The 26,483-nt window shown below is 42.7% G+C and overlaps 1 protein-coding gene across 1 annotated transcript in view; it reads left to right on the top strand.

Moving 5' to 3' along the window:
* KCNH2 (potassium voltage-gated channel subfamily H member 2) overlaps positions 1–26,483 on the top strand; it is a 1,485,214-nt gene that overhangs the window by 291,917 nt on the left and 1,166,814 nt on the right. The window lies entirely within an intron of this gene.

Below are 26,483 nucleotides of genomic sequence, written 5' to 3'. Positions count from 1 at the left end.
AACGTCGAATTGGAAGAAATAGGTACAGGGTGGCAGTAGCATCTCTACATGCACCAGGTTGCAGAAACAGCACAATAGTGGACATGGCTACATACTCCAAGATTACCAAGTTTATATCGGCATGAACACTATCCGCGCCAGACCTACAGGACGAGTGGTACAGCATCAGTACTTCCTGCACACGAGTGACAGATCCAGGTGTACAGAAACATCCTCTAAAAAAGCAGCAACACTACCTATACCAGGTGTACAGAAAGAGTCATTGAATATGTCTGAGTAGTTCCTTCAGCTGAAGAAATAGAAATTGAATAGAATAAGAAATAGAATGAATCCCTAGCATATATATTCAGACTACATGTAAGTGTTTCTGACTTCCCATTTTTATCCCTCATCTCCAGCCTTGGGTTGCCTTTCAGGCATACACCACTTATTGGCTCTCCACTCACTCATACTAAACTTGTCCAAAACTGAAATAATTTACTTCCCTCCCACCTTTCTTCTTAATCTTCTCTGTCTGCCCTTCCACCACCCTAAACCCAGGGCCATGTATCCCGAGCGCAGTGCATATTTCAACTCCTCTAATAGCATGGAACCCCTTGGTATCCACTACAGCTAACGTGGACTAATGACAGTTATTAGATATTCATAAATGCAAACTAATATTCCCTCCACACAACAAACACTCTGATCTTGACAATTGTCTTCAGTAAATTTGAGTAGTATGACAGCTTTGATGTGGTTCGTTCAGAGAAACCCATACCCATGCTGGATAAGGTACTGAACTTCACCACAGTGACTCTCTGCAATTTTCTGAGGTGCACCCCTACCTCGTATTAACATCGTCTGGTCAACAGGCATCAACTAAAAAGCAGAGTGCCTTACAAGCTTTTGTTTTGACCCTGTACTGTGCGCCGCTACTTTTTGGTTAGGTTTGCGCTATAGAAATACTATGTACATACTATATAATACATACCATATATGTATACTCATGTACAAATATATTTGATAATTGCCTTAGGTCTGTTAATGAGCCGCATAGTTTCGAAGCTCTGCCAAAGAAATTTGATCTGGAAAATCCTGGACTTTTACAGATTCTTGACCGGGAAAGTGGCTTTACCTAAGCTTAGCAAGCAACAGGATGGAGGCCTTCCTAAACATCAAATTCGTCCACCTTGAACCAAGAATACATAGATTACTAACTCCATGAATTTTCAAACTCAACATGACAGCCCAGGAAAATGGCAAAATAATTGCACTCATTAAATCATCAAGAGTTCTACAACCACTATGGAAAGGAATATTTGACCCTTATGGCAAAGTATGACCACATTTATTGCACAAAGTATCCACAAACACATCGTATTAGATCCTGTTTCTACGTGCTGCGTAATATATGTAGTAAGTAACCTCCCTGAGATGGAAGAAAATGTTATCTTACTTCTAGATCTGTTGATTTCCTTAGGCATTAAAACAGTATTGGCTACCTGGAAATCTGCTGACAAGTTTTCAGTGCACGTGTGCTGGGTAATAGCCATGGTTCATCCCAACAGCAGTTAACACATCCATTCAGTGATCTAGCATAATCAAAAGCAATCCGCCATTAAGGAACTCTTTAGGAACAGGGCAAGAAATTCAAGCCACCATAACATGATTCACGTGGATTTTTGAAAAGCCCCCTCCTCTTTATTTGACACACTACCTATTCTTAATCAGTGTCGCTCCTAACAATACCTTATGTGGAACATGGCACCTAACTTGAACATAAACCACCGAGTTGTATTCTTTCGTTTTCATTAGATAGGTCATTTATTATTTTTATATTAGTCGTCTTTTATTATTTCAGCTGGCGTTTCTTCTCATTGTACACTCAGACCCGAACGCAGCCATATACGGAAGATAGTAGCTGCTTGCAGATGGAAATGAGGATAAGAGGGTTTCACCAGTCTTTTATTAGATAATATTTTTTTATGAACGATATAATTAGAATATATTTAATACATCTCCACCTTCTTATTAAACTACAAAAAGAGCAGAGGACTGTTATTGTCTATGGTTTCAATTATTTGTATTCTATTTCTCGCTGTACAAGATGTTAAAAAAAGTAATCGACTAACCTCCCATACTGTCTCTCCGAAACCTTCTGTTGGTAGGCTAGTACTGGAAACCTACGTTTGACCAGTGAAAACATCCTAGTCACACAGAAACCTTCATGTGTGCCATCAAGAATCCTTTCTTTCTCTCTTGTCGGCCTCTCTAATGAAACTGTTTTCCATATGACCTGCACTCTATTTCAGTAATTCAGACATTCAGACTTCTCAAGAACACCACCTGTTCATGCAAGAAATACAACTGTGATCAAACGCCATCACTCAAGACTACATTTCTCCTTCCCACTAATGTTTTTATTTTCATCATTGTACAAAAGTATGAATGAGAAAAGTGTGATCCTGTCTTCAACCCCTCACCATCTGTCATACCACCACTCTGATCAGATGAACCCATCAAACCCAATAATGAACTTTGGTTCCCTCAATCCCTTGCTAAGAATACTATTGCTTGTTGAAATGCTTATTTATCAAATTTGCCAGCATGAATAGATAAATAAATAAACAAACAAATAATTCATTGCTTATAAATAAAAAAAAATTCAATAAATAAATGCAAACATACCTAACAGTCTCACTATCAGGCTGATGGAAACTCAATAAGAGTAGTGCATAAATCGTAGGGTATTTCTGGTGCATAAAGTGAGCATTTCTCACCACAAGTTCAGCAAGGATCTGAGTTGGCAAAGCAAATGCATGCCTTAGTTGAGGCCAGCCAAGTGTTGCCTAGTAGTAAAACTGCAGTCTCGAGTTCAGCTGACACCATTTGAATTTTAGTTTGCACACTTGTGTGAGCCTGAGCAAACCACAGTATCATCCTGTGCCTCACTTCTCTTATCTGCAAAATAACGAGGGTACCTACAGGTGATTCCACGTGCGGTGTGTACCTTATTCACAAATATATGCACATTCAGTGGAAATACCGTGACCCACTAACGTCACCTTTAATATCAGATGTTTATTTGGAAACATCATGCACATTTAAAGCCTAAAAAAAAATCACTCGTATGCCAGGAGCACAAACCCTCCCCGAATTAGCACATTCCAAGCGTTATCAGCACTCAGTACAAATTATAAACAAGTATTGACAAAGTCTATAGGTCTTGACTTTGGGACGTATTGAAATTGTCAATGGATGTAGCCGTACTTCACAGCAACCCTGATGCTTTGAAATATGCCTGATAAACGGAGAAAAGCCTGCACAGCTGGCTGCATCATGTTGTAAATGCACACACCAATCTTTCACAGGCCTTCAAAATGGTGCATTTTTTTTCTTTTTTGTGTATCGATCCGAGTTGGAATACTAAATAAAAAAAAGTAGTGTCCACCTGACCGCTAGGCTTTGACCAATCATCCAAAGTATGTTGTGCAACATGGTTCTTGACCTTAAAGTTGTATTTTTTATTTTCTATATAACAGATCTTCGTTTGGTTTCCTTTTACTGGAAAACTTCAATAAATAAACAAGCATCTGCAATACAGTAGGTCTTGCATTTGTTCGACTTTAAGCTATTAGCGTTTTAAAGTCCTAACCAGATTTTTCTTGTCACATAAATTGAAAATTAAAAGTAATACAGTTTTACATATGCGAGCTGACATAAAGCGCTACACCATGAGTATGAAGTAGCACACAAAAAGAAAGAGAAGTTCGCTCACAGTCAAATGTATCAGCAGTTATGCAATTATTTATGTAACAGGGTCGATGTCATGCAAAGCGCTCGACTACTGCCCAGCGAGATCACGCTGTGTAGGGAATAAAAAGAAAAAGTAGTCCACAAGCCAAGTAGAAAACATGGAGCCTCGTATGTTTTCAGTAGTTTACCGGTGCTGTTGAGGAGGGCCAAACCTCAGAAAAGGCATGACGTATGCATGCCTTTCACAAATGAAATCAAGCGAATTAAAAGGAAAGCTCACAAACCAGCAAAACTGATGGGCGTGACATGGGCTTAGTTAAAAGCCCATAGAGAGATTACAATAGGGGCTAGATTGCTTGCACGCTCAACCCTAAAAAAGGAGGGTGGACAAAAGCAACACGGGGAGCCCAAGGAAGAGCAGCACAGGGTATGCGGGTGGGTAAACAACATAGAGGATGTCGGAAGAGAAGCACATGGAACCAGAGCAACGTAGAGGAGAATGGAAGTGAACGAGTAAGAGACAGCACAATTTGGAGTTAAAATGCACAAGCGAGCAGTTTGAAGAAGGTGAAAGCGTACATAAGAGCAGCCTGAGAGACAAAGTTGTGTAAAATGACATTTTTATAATGTTATGAAAATAAATATTCTGATAGAAGCAGGCAAATATACTGAACGGTAAAAATACATGCACTCTCATGGAATGCTCAGGAAAAGAATGGTTTACATTTTTTAAATTATGATATTGTGAAGAGTCAGAAAGAAAATGTGCACATATACTTATAGGAAGGTCCCTAGATGAAATGGTTTAAAACTGATAGTGCATTGACAGTAAGTGGAAGGGTGAACGTGTATAAAACTGTAAATACACTTAGTTTGTCTCGAAGGAAAAGGGTGTTGAAAGTGAACATTTTATAATGTCATGAAGAAAAACGTCCTAGGAGAAGTGGTAAAGCATAAAGTACAGGGAAATGTATGCGCTCTCATTGAGTGCTTTTAGGAGAAAAAAAAAGTTCCTGAAAAGCAGACACTTGACAGAGGACAAAAAGAAGCCAATCAAAGAGGTGGTAAATAGACTATGGGACAAAGACTAGAATAACACGCTAAATAAATAAAAGCATTGAATAGAAAGCAACCATATAAGAGCAACAATGCAAAAGTCGAATGGAAAGAGTTGCTTTCCAGTTCAGCTATTTACATATCCCCAATAAGGGATTCGCAATCAGACACCTGTGCTGTTTGTCAGGATTTGATCTAAAAAAAGCAAATCTTTGCTCTCAGCACACAATGTTTCCCTCACATGGGGTTTATCACACTTGTTTTTGCCTGCCGGAAGATGGAGAAAGTTTAGTAAGAGTAAGCTATGGAGGAAGACTCAGACACTGTCTGTTATACCATGAATACCGCACCTATCCTCAGTGGAAGATAATACACTCCACTTTCTAACCAGTAGGCGAGGGCAGATTTACAGAATTACACTAATCCAATATTATGTTCTAATCTGTTTAGGTGCTGATCACATAACCAGATATGCTTCTAACCACACGCTGGGCTCCTCGTTTATCACATCACAGTAATCCAATCTACTCTCTCTCAATGTAACGAGATTAATATACAAATGACTTACACGCTTATCGCTTGACCAACTAGAATCTAATGCATGTCAGAATTCCATCTCAGGAAATGTATCTGGTAAATACAAACATTTGTTTTATGAAAAAGGTCATTTATTCTCTTATATATATAACACAAAAAATAGCAACAAAGTGAGGGATGGGGGTAAAAGGGTTAAACAAAATGATGTATTAACAGTACTCCCAAAACACTTTACAAGTGGAAACATCCACATATAGAAGTGAGGGGAAAAGAAAATGATTAGGGGTGTGCGAACTTTGCATGTTTACTTGAAATTTCAGAAAAAATATGTGTAACTATCCTAAATGCAAATCCGTCACTTGATGCTATATTATAGGGCAAAATGCATTCTGGCATGCATTTTTGATACAAAGACACATTTTGAGCTAAAATAAATCCTCAAAAAAACACAAGCACCTCAAACAGCAGTCGCCCGCAGGGGATAAAATGCTAATGTGTTTGCATCAAGTGATTTTTACCCGAGTCAATGCTATTTGAGTCATGTTGTGCTTCTTGTGGGGGAAGACAGGCACGGTTCCAGAGAATCTGGGCTTCTGGCATTACTGCCACTGAAAATGTTGCAAGAATTATTCCATTGAAATTAGTTTCCTTAGCAGGGTTCTCACAAGTGGATTGTTTTTCCATTGGATGTGTTGGTAGGATGGTGTCAACAAGTGGCCTTTCATTTATCTATGGCTGTCACTGGATTGAAATCGTTTGGTGCATATAGTTGGCAACTGTCTCTTGGATTTAACTATTGATAATCTGGTCACACAACTAAGGGTAGGAGTAAGATTTCTCAGATCTCTTTGTTCACACAGCTCTTCCTGGAAGCATGCTATGATCATTTTTTGCTGCTCAACTAGTTTGACCATCTTCTGCTAAGTTGGTGAACTTGGAAAGTAGAAGATGTAAGAGTGATTGGAGTGGCTGATGATGTGCCTGGGCTAGTCACTGAAGGCAAGGTCATCCTAATGAGGAACTCTGCCACTTCCTGAGTATTTGCCTACAACTAAATGGTTGACCAAGAAGACTAAGACATCATATACTCCAGCTTTTGAAGCCTTACAGCTTTCTGACCTTCCACCACAGATATGAGCTCTGCATAAGCCTATCCATGCACCCATAGGGCTAGAAAGGATCTCCCTGCCTTTCATGCTCTCTCCTCATTTCATTGTCCATTCGTCCTCTCCTTTTCTGGCTCCTTTCAATAACAGACTGTACCTACTGAGGGCAGGCTTTGCTCAGCGAGGTAGATACTCCAAGTACCTCGTTCAACAGGAGTGCACTTCCTTGTAAAAGCTGTGTTGCATCGGTGTTGTGCTGCCTTGTGAAGCTCTTTGACACAACAGACGCAAATCAGGTTATTACATTGTCTGGCTTCGGGCCCCCCAAACACAACAGGATTAGGGAGCCAGTGGCAAGTAAGGTAAATAAGTGGCTTCCCTCCCTCACTCTAAACGGATGAGGTGAAAGGGGAGACTTCCTTGACCAATGCCAGCATGTAACAAGCTTGCTACAGGCAAGGGCGCCACGCAGATGCTGGGTAAAATACAGGTTGAAAGCTGGGGTAGCCTTTGAGAGTGACATAGAATATGGCATGTAGTTTACTAAGTTGTGACAATATACTCCCCATTACTGGGGTGGATGACTTCAATTTCCACACTCCATTTAATGTGTGGGATCAAACAAAAGAACTCCCCTAATCAATGAACAACACAAAATTAAACGGGCACAATATTTACTGAGTGACACCAAGCAAAGGGAAACATCCGTATGTTAGAACAAATGAAACGGAAACACCATTCACGGGGTGACATCAGACCTACGATTCCATGCCTGGGATAATCAAGAGAGGGCTTCCATCACCATTTGTGGAACATCCTTGAATAATGAGTCCTTGCATTTTATATATGGTGTATCGGACCAAGGGCACTCCTATTCCATTTATGATGCAGCAAAGGACCGTTCCATTCCATGTAAGATGCATCAAAGGGCCCTCATATTAAACAAAGGGACTCGCTACTCCACCTTTTGCACATCAACCAAAGGAGACCCTTTCCTTCCATGTTTAAGGTACCAAACTGAATGATCTTCCCATTCTGTTAAAGATGCATCTAAAAAGGGCCTCACTTTACCACTAATGACACACCAAACAAAGGGAACACTTTCCTTCTATTTATGATGTATCAAACATAGGGCCCTCCCATTTCATGTATTATACTTCAAACACAGGGCTCGTCCATAAAACAGAAGCTCTCCCCATTCTTTACAAGCAAGGAGAATGGTACTTTTATGGTTTTATTAAGGACTGGGGTCTTCACTTTACTTTTGTAGAGTTCCTATTACGGAAAGCTATGGTCTTTGTTATGGTTTTATTGAACGCTTTGTTTCTGATTCAGTCCCATTCAAAGCAAGATATCCTGTTTTGGTCCCATGGAAAATCAGATTCTCTTGTTTTATGGAATATCCACATTCCTGATTTGTTTTTGCTTTTCGTGTAGATGTCCTGGTCTCTCTATTGGCTGAATGGCTAGAAGAACATTTTGTTTGGTTCAATTGAAGGTCAGAAGGCTAGTTTGGTATTAACGATGGGCATATTTCTGTTCTTTTTAATACAAAGCCTGGGTCAGTGGTTTAATTTTATCATAGGCATTAGTCATTAGCTTGGTTTCATTGATGTCCATGGCCTCTGAGTAGAGGAGTGACTTGATCAGTGTAGAACTTTGGATATTATCGGAAATTATGGGTTGGTTTAAGTAGTTTTTTTTTTGCTAGACGAATATATTATGATCTTTGTGAGGGAACCAGTGTTGAGAGGACTGACTTGATCTATGTGGTTAAAGTGATTGTCAAGTGACAGAGCATCCATTTTGAGCAGGCAGCAAGCTACATCAAACAGATTTGAGGGAGAGTAGACTGAGTTTTATGAGGCATGTCAGAAGGAAAATGCAAAACTGCATTCTGGACAAGATGAGGCACAGTAACATTGATGAGAAGTGAGAGGGAGTAATGAGATGTTCTATTTTCTTCATGAGTAGGTGCTGGGAGATGTTCTATTTTCTTCAGGAGTAGGTGCTGGATGATGGCAATGAGCTAATTTGGCAAAGACAATCTGTGCGCCAAATACTCTGTCCCTTAGCATGTACATTGAAATCTACGACTTCAGGTGTTTTGCGGAGGACATTAGAGTCGGTATCATTTATTCTTCTCAGTCACCTCCAACATTGACTGCTGTTTTTCCTGGTTTTCTTCAAACACAAAATTCTGCACTTTGGACAGGCTCAGTCGGTGGATGATTTCTGTGCTATGCATTTAGTTCCACTCTGAGCACCTCAACACAGACCATATTTCATGGTGTGTCCATGTTTCCAGAATTCTGTTTCCTATTCCAGCTTCCTTAAAACACAGGCATTTTCCTTGGATGCTGTCATTGAGGTCTATAGATGTTTCTAAACTACCCTCCAGTGCACATTTGTGCCCACCTGCTAATGGCTCAGGATATAGCCCAGATGCTTTGACACAATATTTAATTTGAATATATCTGTAACTTCCTAAGACCTAGCTCAGTAGTGCAAAATGAATCTCAATATGCATGGTTTTAATATAGACAGCTTTTATTGGTACAAGCTAAAGAACATGGTGACTCAACAGATGAATGGCACATTCAAGCTGAGCACTTTGTTTCCAGCTCCTGCATAGGCAGCTAAAGGAACCACTGCTCTCCGGTTACTACATTAATTTGGGGTAAACGTAAACATCAATCTTCACCACACCCTCTCAGCCTAGTAGCTCACACACAGTAAGCAGGTAACAGGCTTTCAGCATCATGGGCTGGTGCACATTCTCCAGCCATGAAGCTACAGAAACTAGAACTGTACTACACCTCATCTGTGGTGACAGATCAATTAGTGCACAGCAGCAGTTTTGTTGTACAAGCAAGAGTAAGGATGATTCCCATAAAGCCCAACTCAGTCCCATCAATAATTAGGGGTCTCAGCTAGAATCCCATTTAGAGAATTGCACGGTGGATGGCAAAGGTTGAGGTCAAAGCCTGTGTGGCAGGTACGAATCCCCCTCTGAAAAACGAAATCCTGTTCCCCTGTGTGCCCTAAATGTGCTCTTAGTGATGACTCTGTGCATCACCTACTTAGCAAGCCTGACACCTCCTTTACATCTTCTAAGCCTCACGTAGCTTTGTGGCCTGGATGACAAAGTACGTCTGGGGAATCTGCCGAATGAGGACTTAATAGCGTGTAAGACCTGCCCATCCAGGCCTTGGTCCTGGTTCATCCTCTTGGATGAAGGGCATTAACTAACCTAGTTCTTTGCGTAAAGTGATGGTGTTGGGACCTTGCCTCCCAAGTGGGATTGGTAAGGCAGTAGTCTTGTAGGGCTGTCCCATGTGCAGCAATCCTTTTCCCTTTAATGGCCTGTAATTGGCTTTCCTAACTCTCCAGAAAATTCCACACATCGATACACTTCCATGATCACATGGCCATCCAAACAAATTCAGAAATCTGGTGCACTGCCGCTGCTTGCTGGAGGAAATACAAAATCAGCTTCCCTAAGGCCTGCAAACATGTGGCCTCCCTTGTGCTCAGCTGCCAGTGTGCCTACTGCTATACCTTAGAATTTGCACTCACACACACCTATAGGGCACTTAGACCTACAAATGCAAACAATATTGGCAAATCTTTTCTGGGCATTGTACTCTGAAAAGAAGGTAGAAGGTCCAGGTCCAGGTCCAGGTCAAACCAAGATTATGAGGGAGTTTTGATAGGTGAAAGAGTGAGTGAAATAGCTAGTGTGGGAAAGTGGATGAAGAGCATGCTACATGGACATTAAAACGACAATTGCCCTAGCTATTATACTTGTCTTTAGTAGAGTGTTTGCATTTAGTGTTTTGTGTTTCCATTGTTCCTATTTTGACATTTGAAGTAGTTTGTATTACAATATTGATTGTGAACTGAATGCAAGTGTGCTCTGCCTTTTCCTGTGTTCTGCATTCATAGTTTGTGAGATTATCGAACTGGGAAGACAAAACCATGTATATAATTTTAGGTGGCCAAAAGTTAAGAAAGGGTATGCTTTCTACCACTGGGTTCTAAGTGACGTCGTAGGCAAGAGCAAAGCTTGAGTTACCTATTATTTTTGTCCGAGTCCTCTTGTGAAAGCATCCGACTTGACATATGACCATCTAAGTTATTTTTGGGTCCCATACTCTGTACCATACTATGTTATGTACCACAACCAATGGTATAAGGCTTCCACCCAATTAGCGTAGGGCACTACCACTTACAGAACAGTGCACCACCGCCCTCAGCACATTCAACTACATCCTTAGCCACATTTCATGTCCACCCTCAGAACAGTGCAGCAAAACTCACTATTGTGTAACCCCACCAATGTCATTCTGCACCATCGCACACAGTCCAGTGCTCTATTACCAGAAAAACAGTGCACCATCAACCTAAGCAAAATGAACTCCATCCTTCGGTACTCTCTGCCATCACCCTTAGAACAGTTAACCACAATGTGTGCACAGTGTACTACACATCCAAGCCACTGTGCACCTATGATAACCACAAACCCTTTCTTCCACACTGCCTAGTTGACCCTGAATTTGAAGCAATGGTCGGTTAACACATCTGAAAAGCACAAATATTTTTTTCTTGATGCTATGGCCTTCTAATTACCCTTAGTTAATTTCCACATTTTTCTTTTGCAGAACCCCAAAGCATACTGTGGACTTAGTAATTGAATATGTATGTTTTTGTTGAAAAATGAGCAATGATCACTTACTTTGATAAATAAATCTACCATATATATTGGAGACTTTACAAACTAAGCACCCTCGAGAGGACACTACCATGATGACAGTCATAATGAGTTTCATTTGTAATGCGGTCATAACTGTTTGAAATCCAGGCATGGAGGGAGAGTTTTGCTGTATCATGCAGTATCGTAAATATATAGGGGGTCATTCTGACCCCGGCGGTCCTTGACCGCCGGGGCCAGGGTCGGCGGGAGCACCGCCAACAGACTGGCGGTGCCCCGCAGGGCATTCTGACCGCGGCGGTTTGGCCGCGGTCAGAACAGGAAAACCGGCGGTCTCCCGCCGGTTTTCCGCTGCCCTGCTGAATCCTCCATGGCGGCGCAGCTTGCTGCGCCGCCATGGGGATTCAGACAGCCCATACCGCCATCCTGTTCCTGGCGGTTCGCCCGCCAGGAACAGGATGGCGGTATGGGGTGTTGTGGGGCCCCTGGGGGCCCCTGCAGTGCCCATGCCAATGGCATGGGCACTGCAGGGGCCCCCGTAAGAGGGCCCCACAAAGTATTTCAGTGTCTGCTCAGCAGACACTGAAATACGCGACGGGTGCAACTGTACCCGTCGCACCTTCCCACTCCGCCGGCTCCATTCGGAGCCGGCTTCCTCGTGGGAAGGGGGTTTCCCGCTGGGCTGGCGGGCGCCCTTCTGGCGGTCGCCCGCCAGCCCAGCGGGAAACACAGAATACCCGCAGCGGTCTCCTGACCGCGGTGCGGTATTCTGGAGGGGGGAACTCTGGCGGGCGGCCTCCGACGCCCGCCACAGTTAGAATTACCCCCATAGTCTGTTCACAAGCATGCAGGTGCTGACCCATAAACATCTTGCACAAGTGGCAGTGCCTTAAAATGAATCCATTTCTCAACTGGCAGCCAGTCCTTGTCATGAAAAATAAGTAACATATGTTCTGTCCTCGCCATGCTGACTTCTGATTAGTGTGGAATTGTGAAGTGTCTGTTATTTCCTCATGTTTGAATTTGAGGTCATGAAATATTATCTCCCTGTCAGAGAAAAAGTGGCACATCTTGAGAGACGTCTCAGTAGACAAGCCAGGACCTGAAAAGGCCAAACATCCGAATGAGTGGCACACCTTGGCAAACTCCGGTGGTGTATTGATGGTGGTGCTTGTGGAGGTAGAGCAGGGGCTGATTTTCTCCTGTGGCTTGCCCATTTGCCTGGCCAGGGTAGCTCTAGGTTGTGGTCTGGATCCAGTCTTTACTTAAGAAATCTGTTGGCTCCTTAGAAGAACAAAGATCAAAAATAAGTCCAGTGCATCTCAGGAAGAAAAGCGGCCATCAATTGGACAAATACAGTCTGGAAAGCCAATAATCTCACAACTTGCATGGACTTATAGGATCACTATGCAAACAGCATACTGTGTAAGAGTTCTAGGACTGGGTGGCTGACTTGTTTACCAGTCCAAAGTCAACATACATTCTGTGGCCACAGTCGATGGTGATTGAAGGATGTAGTGAGGCATTGATTGCCTGTCAAGAAGCAGAATCAAAATGACAGACACATGTCATTGGTATGAAATCAGGTAAGGACAATGGACAAGCCTAATGTTTTTCATCGTGTGACTTGGGCTGGCTTGCTGTAGAAAGTGGAACAGTGCTGAAATTGTGGACAATGGTTGTCAAATGAATATCAGACAATGGGTATTAGGCTCAAGTTACAAATAGTTTGTGTAATTAGTGGACATGTGGGTAACCAACCTCAGGAAAACATTCAAGAGAGCTACACTGGCTGCCAGAATGTAACTTCAAAGTTGGACCTGATAATTTTTAGTATAATGCAGTATACGGATGTCTTTCACTTCTCCTTAGCTAATTTGAGGGTTTTATAAAGTATTTTGTGGCCACAAAATGGCAAAAGGTTCTTAGCTAAATTCTACCTTCCTACTTGATGCAGCTGAAATATTTACAGGAAAGGGAACTGGCTTATTCTGGTTGTGCCACATTAAAATAACCCCTTTAGCAATGTGGTATCTTTGTAGTTTTACTTTACCAATGTCAACTGCTCACTTGGTTTGTATCACAAGAAATCTACAGAACATGTTTATGTGCTTGAATGAAGGCTTTGAAACTACCTCTAGTGTTTCTCACAGATGGCTACCAGCAACTTCTTTATATCAACGTCCAAGCCAGAAGCCCTCATGCTCCGTCTGATAAGAGCAAGCTGCAGCTCATGTAATACCAAGGTTCATAGAAAGGTTAATAATACATTGAACAGCATGTGGACAGTGTGCATCAAGAGTTTCACATCCGTCCATTCATCTATCCATACATCATGCACCTCCCAAGATCCATTCATCCACCTATATACATCCATCTACCCAAATCCGTCCATCCATCCAAGCACCCATCCATCCATCCATCTGTGTATCCGTACCTCCATTCAAAATCCATTAATTTACACAGATCCATCCATCCATTGTCCATCCATCCAAGCACCCTCCGTCCATCCAGCTGTGTATCCGTACCTCCATTCAAGATTCATTAATTTACACAGATCCATCCATCCATTGCCTATCCATCCAAACACCCATGGTCCCTGTATTCATCAAGCTATTCACCCATGTACCCAGAAACATCATACATCCACTCACCAAGAGATCCATTCATCCACTTAGATTTATCAAAACATCCAAGCTCCCGCCCATTCATCCTTACTTATATATCCATCCATGCACCCACTAAGATCCATCCATCATCTGCCCATCCATCTATCCACCCACCTAGATCTGTCCATTTTCACAGATTCATCCATCCAAGCACCTATGGTGCATCCATCTATACATCTATCCTTACACCTAGCGAGATCCATCCATCCACCCACCCAGCAAACTCCATCCATCTAACCTGTTTTATCCATCATCTAAGTATCCATCCATCTATTGTTCCAACTATCCATCCTTAACCCACCAAAATCCATTCATCCATCAATCCATCCACCCACATAGATTGTTCTATCTACCATATTCATTAACCCACCCACCCAATCACCTGTCCATCATCCATCCATAAACCCAATCATCTGTCCATCTACTCATTCCTCCATGCCAGCACCCATGTTCATCCATTTATCTAGCTAACAATCATTCATCTATCTACCCATGCATTAATCAAGATCCATCCATCCTCCCAAGTAATGCATTCATCTATTTAGCCATCCACATATTTACACCCTCTACATCATACCCACACTATTCACCAACTCATCTACCTAGCCACCTAGTAATCCATCTGTACCTCTGCTTATTCATCAATCCCAACACTTATCCACCTCAAACAATAATAATGGAAACATCAAAATGCTCAGTATAAATGAAGGCCTGCAATGTAAGAAAAAATCAGTGACAAATTATATAAGCGGAAAACAGAAAAAATAAAAATAATAAAAAAAAAAAATGTGAAAGCCGTTATAATAGAAGCCAGAAAAAAACAACACAAACAACAGCTTTTCAAATGCCCGAAGTTGTTGTGTGATGTTCAATTCAGTGCTACTGAAAGCAAGTTCTGATGTCTGCATCACGGAGCTGCCCCTTGAATAACATGCCAGACAGACAGCTGTAAAAAACTACAGTGTTGAAATTACGGACAAAAGCTGTCCGTTATCAACACAGTGACGGGCATCAGGCTGAAATTACGGACTGCCCGTGTAGATTACGGACTGGTGGTCACCCTAAATAGAAGTAGTGCACAACTAATCGCCCTAACCGAAGCCAGTATGTGAAAATGAAGGACTTCCTGGTGAGACAGCAGTGTACCTGGGGGAAGGAGAAGTATCTAACACCCAGGCTTCACCCAGGCATGGAGTGAAATACACATAAATAATACTGACAAATTCTTGTACCCGTCATGGTCTGTGTGAGGACCTCGTAAATGAAGGTTCAACAGCATGAGTAAACTCTGGTGTAATGGTGCCACAGCTAATCTCAGTTACATTCTTCCCAACTTCCAACCACACGGCTGTAATTCCACAGACCGGATCGACTCCCTTCCGGTTACTTCTCCATTAGATGTGCCATGAATACTGCTAAAGCAGTAAAATGGAAAACAGCTGGAAGCACAGCATGATCATCACCAGAGGGTTTGCATCAGAGATTCAGTGCTTCAAAGGAGGATCAATAATCCATGAGTCAGGCTAATGGCATGCGGGTGTTAGAAGTCCTACTTGTGAGGCACACTGTCAGTTGCTGGCCTTAGCACCTTTCTTGAGTGTCCTTGATTTTTGTTGAAGGATGAGACAGACGACCCTCCCCTGATGCCACCATGCATTTCCTTCCTATGAACTGAGATATGCTGGGGGGATGCGGAATAGAATGCCAAAAGAAAACAAATGGTTACCAAAATCCAGGAGACAAACCCAGGGGTTTTACTTTAATGTGATAAAAAAAATAACATAAAAAACAATCAAAATAAGAAACAAACAAGGAGAAATAACAAGAATACAAGAAAAATCTGAGAGCAAAACATGAAGGAAGAAATCAAAGAAATGAAATGCAACGTGTGTTGATCAGAATTAAGGCCTGCCAAGTAAGTCTCACATTTAAGGGGATCGGTGTTCTTTGGAGCTCGGTTAGCATGTACTTGAACTCCCATCTGCTGTAGGTTTCTAAAAATGTAACCTTGTCCACCTGCTCAGATTTTAGCTTCCTTTGATCTTGCAAAATATATGGAATCTGGACCTTTTAAAGATTGTGTGGCGTCAGCTCAGCTTGTGAACCTTGCTTCTTCCTAGTTCTTGGCATGTATTTGTTCACCAGTACGCAGGACATTGACTAACAAAAACTTGTATAGGTACTACTCATGTCACAGATTCACATTCTTGCACTTTTGGCAACCTCTTACTCATTCAACACCTTTGCTGCCTGGTGCATGTTGCCAAAAGGCAGAGTGGGAGCCTCTGCTTACTGTCTCCAACCTGGCAACACATGGCCTTCTCTGATAACTGTCCTTTTTGGTGTAGTATTACTATCAGCATCCCTCTAACTCTGTGAAAAGTGCGGTTCTGTGTAGCTGCTAATAAGTTTTAGTACTTATTATAATTATAATATGTGAGTATTTTAATTGTTATTGTAATTACAACTTAGGAGTCTCTTTCTTGCATACCTTCACCCATCACACCACCAGGCACTGCATTTCATCGCACAGTAACTCCACTGAGGTGGCCATAATACACAACATGAAAACACTTCCAACATAACTCAAAATATTCTTCTACCTACACCCCATACACATTGTAACTTGCTATCTGTATAAGTGGTCTAGTAAACGACACAGGAGTAGTACGTTTTATACACATGCTACAATACAATACAATATAGGCACAACATTTGTCTAGGAATAGTGGCAAGGAAGTTCCTCAGAATTACAACTATTTGGCATTCTTCAACAGGCCCTCAATGAGAAACAATAGTTTTGCAATAGGGACCTTGGGTAGTGCATATCAAATGCATCATCATAGCTGCTTTAAAATTAATCAACATAAAGAGAGCAGGTCATCCGGATATTAAAATCCCAGAAGGGGAATGCATCAGTGTAATAAACCATAAGAATTCCGAAAAATTGTTCCAACCTCAATAAAGGGGGTTCATTTACTTTTGAAGCTGAAAAATATTCATTGACCAACACCAGTTCTTTGACACACTGACAGGAACCCTAATTTAACAAACTAGGATATGATAGGATACTACCAAAATTAATTTCTAACAATAGATATCTTTCTATCTTAAAACCCTATATTTTGTGCAAAAACCTGTTGACACATTTCCACTTCGGTGTCCTCCAAACCATTACAAGCTTTAGGAAAGAACAGGTTCTATTGTGGAACACTTTGCTTTAGATTTTTGATAATGTAGGATAGAATATCTTCCAAATCACAGCCAGAGTAGACCATATTGTGTGATGTAGAGGCAATCTAACTTCAGTCTTAATCTGATAGCAAAGGTGAGGGGAATCCTCTAGCTTCTAATTGTGACCTAAGGTAAAGTCTTTGTGAGGTCTATACCATTCAATACCCCTGCTCCCACTGATCAAGAGATGATGTAGCATTCAAAATGGATAGCTGTGGGTGAAATGTTAAAGCCACGAAGGATATGGGTCTCAAAAACAAACTACAGCCTACTTTCTGGTCCTGGCACGGTCCAAAAGCTCATTGTTCCAGAAGCCTGAAATGAAATGGCTTCCATGACAAGTAGAATACCACAGCCTTTCACCTGCACATCATTAGCATAAGACAAACCTAAATAATGTGTACCAGAAGACGAGTAAAAAACGTCCTACTGCCTTCTAATCCAACTTGTGTCTAACCTTATTTAATAGGTCCGGATCAATGTCTGCAGAAGTAATCAAACATAGTTGGGGGACCTTGTGCAAAGGCTCTAATCCTTGCACGATTAAGATAGCTAAGTTTGCCTTTCTCCAGAAAAATGTGATTTGCCACAAATTAATTGGCCCTTTCTTTGTTGGTTTCTTCTGGGTCAATAGCCCCATTGGCATCACTATCTGGTTCCTAAGAGATGCACATGCTCAGTGACAGAGAATACATCTGGGGGCCTTAAACTCCAGCACTGTGTCCCCTCCTCTTGCACAGAGCTCCTATGCCCATCCATCCGCCACGGATATTCTAGGTCCCTGTGGTCATTTCTGTGCCATGTATAGAGCTCATACACTGGCACTTAGGCTTGTCACCTATCTTCCTCTCACGAAAGTCACCATATTTAGTACTGGGCTTCCATTTGGCAGAGTAGTGTGTCGTGGGATTTATAGTCATAGGCTATTTCCATTTAACCATTTGGATTGACACACCTGACAATGATTTGTAACAGAAACGACAAGGACTGGAAACATGGTGCCCAGAGCTATCTGACATGCAGCTACTTGGCATCCCAAATGAACAAACGATGGCAGGTAATGTCCAACTCTTACCCTATACTGCTTTCAAAGGAAATCAGGACACCCATGAAGATGCACCAATAGGATTTCCGTGGGACGAAAATCAAAGATCTAGATTTTGGTTCCAAGCAACAAATTTATAGTCATTGTTTGTGCTCATGTGGCACCAATCGCTCTCTTGGGAGTGTGCCAGCACTTCCTCTGAATACGTAACATTTCAGCCAATATTACCTAATTGGAGTGCTTCATGACCAGCATTGGGCATATGAGGCACAATACTATCGAAGCACCAAAACGAAAAGGCTTTGGGTTTCTCAAGAGATTGCAAAGCGCTATGCAGAAACCAATACAGCACATCAGTTGACTCACTGTTCCTGCTCATGAAAGAAGGAATGGTTTGATGCAGTGATTTGATCGTTCAATGTGATCTATACAGCTAATGTATTAACCATCTGAACCGGGAGCAGCTTGCGGCATGTTGCAGGGGCGGGGTGGCCGGTGGCAGAGGGTCAAAGGGGGACGAAGGAAAAATGAATTAAAAAAAATAACACTTACCTGAATCGCCACCACCGTGTCACTCCTCTTGCCTTCCAAGCAGCTGTAGGCACAGGCCCCCAGCCTGCCCTGCGGCCAATCTGAACGTTGCTGTCATGTTGCTGGCAGAATTAAAGCAGAATTCAGATTGGCCAGAACACCCAGCCAGGGCTCTACAAGGCAGAGTGGGCGCCTCTGCTTACTGTCTCCAACCTGGCAACACAGTGCTGGGTTGGAGAGAGCTATGTGCGCATGTGTGTTTCGCCGGCCCGCAACGGCCAACCAAACATCCATGCACACTGAGAGGGAGTGCTGCACACTAATAATAATAATTAACATAGTTTATTATCATTTTATTGTAAATGTTTGGCAGCTGCGGCTGCTGGTGGGGTGGTGACGCTCCTCCGCCTTAGCGGAGGAGCGGTGCCTGTTCTGAACTACATTTGCAGCGTGATTGTCAGGACAATAGCCATTTAATCTCTCCTCACTCATGGTCGTGCTGGGAATCCTAAAGAGAAAGGCTTCCATCCAAGCCTATTTATGCAAAAAGAGTTTAGAAAATTGGAGCCTTTTGCCTGATTCCTGCACAGCGAGTGATCTTCAAATTGCTGGCTTCCTCCAAGAGTCATCACATCATAATGCTGCATTGAAATTTAGACATTACGCCGTAATACTATAATTTGCAGTTGGGTTTATGTCTGAAAAAATTACTAAACATATGTTTTTCCTGTTCTTGCAGAACTCATAACAGCCATCACCTTTAAATATCAGTATAAAGTAAGATTAACATTAAGACCTTATTATTGGGCGGAAACAAACATGGCAGAACGTTTTTTTAACAAAAAAGACAAAACTTGAATCTTGTGATTTACATGCTTTCTTTTAGATCATAATTCTCTAGTCCTTTATTGGAAAGTGCGGTGGATTGACAGAAGCAGCAATCTCACGCAGTCACTGACTCTCTCACTCTCCAAGCCAAGACATCCTGCCAATTTCTCCAGCCATTGTAACTTTTCAAGGAGAATTGCTAAAGCAAGAGAGGAATTCATTGGTGGAATTTCCTTACCGTAATGATAAACATTTCAAAAATCTGTTTTGCATTTATTCTGCACTTCTGCATTTTCAACATACTGTAGCCTGTTTCAGCATTACCCAGTTTAAAGATATTCAAGTTATCAGGCTCGGAAATGTAGAAGATTGTGTTGGCGTTGTCTAGTTGTATATTTGTAGCCAGCAGGTCACGGAAGATGTCAGTGGTGAGCATTTAAGTCGCCGAGCCTTCTTGTTGGCTGTTACTAGCTCCGTGGGGCAGGGATTTCTGATGGTGGATTAATATTTGCAGTTAATTCTTCTTCCAGAAATCAGAGGATCTTCTACATAAACTCTAAATGAGGCCCATAGTCCGTAGCTTGGGCTTTTTTCTCTCACTATGATTACTAACCTGTGCCTGCTGCATGCCTTTTTTGGAATATATGTTTATTGTTTTTATACATAACAAAGTATACATGAATAACAATCTATCAAACAAGCTCTTTGACCACCACGATTACCGTGAATTGGGGTATCTGCAGCTTGACCTTTTTTTTTACAGCATAGCTGTCAAACAAATGTACTGTTAACTATATATAGAATGGGCTTTGTGTCCAACACTTTCAACCCATGGCTTTCTTCAACCAGCCTCTTTCAGCCATTAGCTTGAGACTTTGTCAACCGTGGTTTCCCTGATCCTAGTGGAGTTTCAATCTCTTATATAATCCTGTTGGCTGTTTGGGTGTATCTTTCCACCTCTACTACAGTACTTGCATTGCTTGAGGGACTGCCTTGAAGATATAGTCCTCTCTGTCATGTCTGCGGGTTGCTTCATCAGTGTCTTATTCTGATGTACGAGTGCTGCATGTATTAGCATTTAAACCCAGACCTCTTGGCTTGGCAAATGCTTATTAATTATCTTACAGATACTGCCCCTACCATCATGTGTCAGGATCTGAATTTGGTGGTGATGGTGCTAGTGGCAGATTGTTTATTCACTGCTGCTAAAAGGTGCAAAAAGAGGCCAGAATATTATTCCAATGCACTTTACTAATGGCATAAGGGACATTTTGTCATGCGCAGGTGTCGGTACTTGTGCATTTTGTCATTTGACAGTGTTATAGTGTATATTCCAAGCTGCCATTACCTGTAGTTGATATGTGCATTCCATGCTTTGGTCACTTGGTGTTCTGATGTACATTGAGGGCTGCTTTGCAATATGTCAGGGTGTGCATTCAGTGCTTTGGTCACCAGTGGTCGACGTGCAGTCGCCCAGCCTGCCCCAAGGCCCAGCCAACGCTGCTTTCATGCTGCTGGCAGCATGAAAGCAGCATTAGGATTGGACGGAGTGCCCTGGCTGGGCGCTCCGAGGCAGAGTGGGAGCCGCTTCCTGCTCTCTCCAAGCCCGCAACACAGTGCCGGGTTGGAGAGAGCCCAGTGCGCATCTGTGTTTGTCCGGCCCTAGACGGCCGGCCAAAAATATATGCGCACTGAGGGGAGTGCTGTGCACTCTATCTCCGTCCCTGTCATTGCTTATGCCCCCCCCCCCTCCTTTTAAATAAAGCCATAATAAACTTAGGTTGTTATGTTTTTATTGTAAAAGGTTTGCATCTGCTGCTGCTGGCAGGGGGGCAACGCTCCTCCCCCATAGTGGAGGAGCCACCCCTGTCAAAATGCTGCTGCATTGACTGCAGATATTGCAAGTGCGTTCGGTACTTTCGTCACCAGGAGCACGGCCGTGCATCTTTTGCTGATGCTTTTACTAATCTGCAGTATATAAAGTGTGGTGCCCTCGAACAGTAGCTCTGCACCTATGCAGACATGTCACTGTGTTTCAAAGCTCTTGCAAATACTCCAGGGTACCCTGCAGCCTTTTCTGAAACCGGAATCGCAGCTGACCCAGTATCCTGCAGCTAGCCTTCGTTTGGCGGCTCTGTAATGTAAATAATTGTTTAAATCTCTGAGGGCATGTCTATGGAATTAGACCAATTAGAACTGCTGCAAGAGGTCATACTACAAGTGACGACTGAAAAAAATGTTTTGTGTACTGTGCAATTTGCCTTTTTCTACCATGAGTTACAAAAACAAGCATTGGCAAAGCCTATATTTATTTATTGTTAATCATGACTTAGTTATTAAAAAACTTACATGATATGAATAAAACAGTGCAGAAACAAAGGAAAATACAATCATATAAATTAAATAAATGTGTACAAAATATGCTACTGGTACATGGTTTCTTCAGACCTTAACCTAACTTTTACTTAGGATCCGATAATTTTGTCAGGTAAAACTAAAGTGAAAGTTAAAATAATCCAGGATAAGGTCTCATTAGAAGTATTCTTACGGCTCGGCTGCATACATGCTGGCAAAACTCATGTATGTACTCATTGACTTTGACATTAGTACTGCATAAAAGTTAGTGCACAGCAGAGATGCGTTTGCCAGATTCAAAAAACTACCATCAAATATTCTAGGACATACCTGCGTGCATAAATTAAAATGCCCATACACAGAAGAAAACAAAAATTCAACAGCAAACGGAAACTAGAAGGGGAGCACCTTATGACGAAACAGGGACACAGCCGTGCATGCCTTAAGAGCTACAGTGCATGTTTGTGCAATAGCAGCCGAAAAAAATAAAGTGCCGTGTTACATATTGTTCCCTAAGGATGCATTCTTCAGTCTCTTGACATTCCTACATTTGATAATAGAATGCAGCCATGAAATGGAGAGAAGAAGTCCGTTTAGCAACGTAAGGCAGACAGAAGATGCTGTATTTGTGCCATCCCCTACCTGCTTTGATAAACCCCCTTAAGTGCGCAAAGTGCCCGTGCATTATAACTGCAAACGAGTGGGAGGCAAAATGTTTAGGATGTGATTCCTCCATTTCGTTTTGTGACTGCTTTGTATTGCTGTTCAGAAATTACAATGAATTTTACAAAGCATGCCATTATTTGAGGACGCTGGCCCTGCTGGCAGAACAGCAAGGCGCGACCTCATGTTGTTACCTCATTGGTGTTAAACAGATTCCGTAGGAGCCTTTTACGCGTTGTGAGCAAAGTCGGGCATTTGCATTTTATGTGCAAGAACGTTTTGTTTGGCCCCTGGCACAGCCGACATGACAACGACACTGGCTTTGGGGCCCATGATGGCGTGCGTCCTTTGATGGTAACAGGACGAACCTTAATGCTAAGAACATGGACTTAGAATAGCCTTTGATGCTTTCAAACAGATAATCCTGTTGTGCGGTGATTTATCAGTATTAATGCATAGCCACAATTGTCTGCGTTTGTGAAAACATTCCTTGTCCTGTAGGCAGGATAAAATCCTAGCTTGTTTGTTTACAGCAAGTTTAGAAGTATGCTGTGATAAACGGGCATCCCACAAGTGTTGCAAGGCCAGCAATTTTAAAACGTCACTTCTTGCCTTGCCCCAGCAGTTTGTTTGGCTGTGATCCTGAATCTCCTTCCAAATTAAAGATTTCAGAGTGTTCGAGGAGCCCTCTTACAGATGAAAGATATTTGAGAAGGGCACTTTTTGTACTAGGCCTTGCTCGAGTAGCCCAAATTCTAGTCAAATTTGCCCTAGTGACGTATGTTGTGGAAGGTGTAATACCAGGTCGTAGACCTTGCTCAGGGCATCATTGAAGAATGAGCTTGTCTGACCTGGAAATGGCAGTATTCAGTAAGACAAAATTGGATTCAGTTTGGATTTCGTTGCTGTCAAGGGGGTTTCCAGGTTGGCGTAGGGAGTTTGCCGTGTAATTTTTGGAAGGCCACAATCAATGAACCCAGACGCATTTTCAGGGCACTTAGGTGGAGCTTGGGTGAGTGCCGCTCTTGTAGCCAAACCCCCAGGTATTTGTAGCTAGGGCATCTTTCTACTAAACTGCTGCCTAAGTACCATTTGCCCTCCTATTTTTTTTTTTGGGCCGCTCCCAAAGATGACTATTTTAGTTTTATCTAAATTGACTATCATCCTATTTTTTACGCAGTATAAGGCCAGCATGTCAATCAGTTTTTGCAGGCCAATATGATGTAGATTCATTAGAACCATATCATTTGCATGCTGAAGTGACCTCATCAGGTGCTGTCACAGCTTTGAGGGATATGAGTGCGCCTCATCCAGGACTGGACTCAGATCTGAAATAGACAGATTAAATAATATGGGAACAAGGACACAGGCCTATTTTAAACCTCGTCCTGTTGGAATGACTGTGGGTAGTCCCTTGTTTGTACCAAGGCTTACCTTTGCCCAGGTTTCCGAGTGCAATAGCTGTATTGCCCGCAGGAGGTTGGCTGGGATGTTCCATGAGGCTAGTTTGTGCAACAGCAAGTTCCTGTTCACATCAATGAAGCATGTGTTGAGGACTTGCATTTTCTGAGTTTGCTTTAATATAAGAGTGCCTCTGTCGTACCCAAACCCAGGGCGGAAGCCTGTTTGGTTACATGAAAACCACCCATGTCCATTTTTCCAGTTCCTGTAAGAGGATTCAAGTGAAGATCTTTGCCTCAGTGTCTAGTAATGCAATGAAACAATAGCTTCTCTGGGGCCGTGTAAGGACCTTTTTCGTAAATCAGGTGTAGGATTGATCCTTTCCAGAACTCTATATATGGTATACAGTTCTCGCTGAGTCAGTAGTTGAACAATTGACATAGTATTTCTCTCCATAGTTCCTGTTGTCTTTATTTGTGCCACTATGGAGGCTTGGGAGATAGTAAATGCTGGTATACTTGCCGTAGTATTTAAGTGCATCTATGCAGGTTCGTTACTGTGATATAGAGACCCATTGTGCATCAGCCACAATTGTTGAGAAACATTATTGCCTGGGGCGCAGATTCTGAAACTCCCAAGTGCCTATAGGATGAGACCTTTTCCATCTTTCGTAATTTGCTTGAGTGACTACTGCACATCCTATTCGATACCATGCTGCTCCTGGGTCTTGCAGGCCTATATTGCATCTTTCAACAACATTGTCATTGTTGTTTGTAATCCCCACCGTGAAAGGGAAGTGGTCGCTTAGGACTCGGAGGCCGCCAGCAGGCCCTTGCCCCAACACCGGTCATACACAGACCGACACCTCATTTAGTTGGAAGAATTATTTATTTTATTTGCTTTAATATCAAAACATTATTCATTTATCATATAAATCACTTCAATAAACTTTCACTGCAAATCCAAAAATTAATATCAAATGAATTGTGTACAATTTACATCTGTAACCATAAATCATTTTGACAGGAACCTTTCCTGTCCTGAACCTCCTTTGGACCACACAGGGACTGGACGTCACCTGTATCCCTAGGGGGCCGGTACCCCTACTTCCTCTGTTCCTTGCCCACATGCTCAGGGTTCCGCCCCCTCTCCAAACACCAATCAGCCAAGGGGTGTAACGGGGCGGCCCAGGGCATGAGCCCCATGACCACCTCAGTGATCTGGGTTCCCTACCCCCAATCTGGTGTGTACATCCAAAGGTTGGTCCAGGACTTCAGGATCCTATCTCTGGTGTTATACCGTGGCCCCACCCTTGGGGACCCCTCTGTTGCTTCAGGTTACTTTAGTACTTCTTCTCCGGCCACGAGGGCGACCAGGGCCCCAAAGGTCCTTCGCCCTCCTCACCAGAAAACAAACTCCGAGAGAAGAACCACATATCAGCCATAAATTGGTACGTACCGGCATCCGACAAGTGAACCATGTCCCTATGAAACATCTCAGGACCTTTTAGAAGTTTGTGGGGAATATTCCATAATCGGCCTGGACCGGGGCAAAGTTTGGCCATCTCCGCGTTGAGTCTCCTAACTGACACATTGATTGTTCGTGGTTTTATGCCTGGGCCCCAGTTTCGGCGAGGCACCATGTGGGACCAAGCGATGGCTGCATTTGGGAATTGCTTAGCTAGTTTAGTAATTTCCAGGAAAATAGTTTCCCTGAGTGCCTTCCGCCCCATGTGCACCATGTCGTTGCCACCAAGATGAATAATGATGAGATCTGGTGGCTGGAGCCCTACACATCCACGGGCCAAAGCGACAAGTTGTTCCAGCTGTTTGATTCCTTTGCCGCCAACCCCGCACTTGCTGCCGGATTCGGTTTACAGAGCTGTTGCAACCGGTAGGCCGCCCAACGAATGAACGAATGCCCCAGGACCCAAAACACATAAGGATCCATCTACTGAAATAAAAGAAAATTGCGTGAGAAACGGTATTGGACTTGTAGACATAATGAAGATGAACCACTGATTACGCCAACTCTGGTCTAATGTAACGTTTGTAACAGTTGGAAGCCCATCTTCCAATGGCTTTTACCTCTGGCATGGGCAAACCTGCCCCTGCTGCCAAAGTAGCTGCCCCAATGCTGAACGAATGGGGAGAGTAACCCAAAGAATCAACCCCTGCTGCCTGTAGTGTAACTTTCAGTACCTCTGCAAATTGGTAGCGAGATAGGCAGTCCACATTTGCATGAATAAATAGTGCAGTGGATTTGTCCAAAGGGCAAACTGCCAAGTAAGCTGCTAGATTGCCCACAGGGCATAAAAGTGAACCATGTGCCGCCCGGAGCCAAATCCGCACCCCCTTACCTAACTGATCCTTTGGACCTATGCAGCTGTATAGTCGTAGAATCTTTACTGATTATAACATCGGCCCACTGGAGTCCTCCAGCGTGGTCGCTCTTGGAGGCTCCTATCAGTTCCCCAATTCGGAAAGCCCCATAAAAGGCCACCGTAAAAGCAGCTGTAAATAAGGTAGCCTCAAAAGGTGAAGATGTAACCACGGTGACTGTGTACAATAATTTTTCTAGTAAGTGGGGGGTTATGGGCCGGCTCG

Source organism: Pleurodeles waltl, chromosome 10 (genome assembly GCF_031143425.1).
Source record: "Pleurodeles waltl isolate 20211129_DDA chromosome 10, aPleWal1.hap1.20221129, whole genome shotgun sequence".
Classification (NCBI taxonomy): domain Eukaryota; kingdom Metazoa; phylum Chordata; class Amphibia; order Caudata; family Salamandridae; genus Pleurodeles; species Pleurodeles waltl.
Note: the sequence above shows the minus strand (reverse complement) of the source record. Positions and strands in the feature narration are given on the sequence as shown.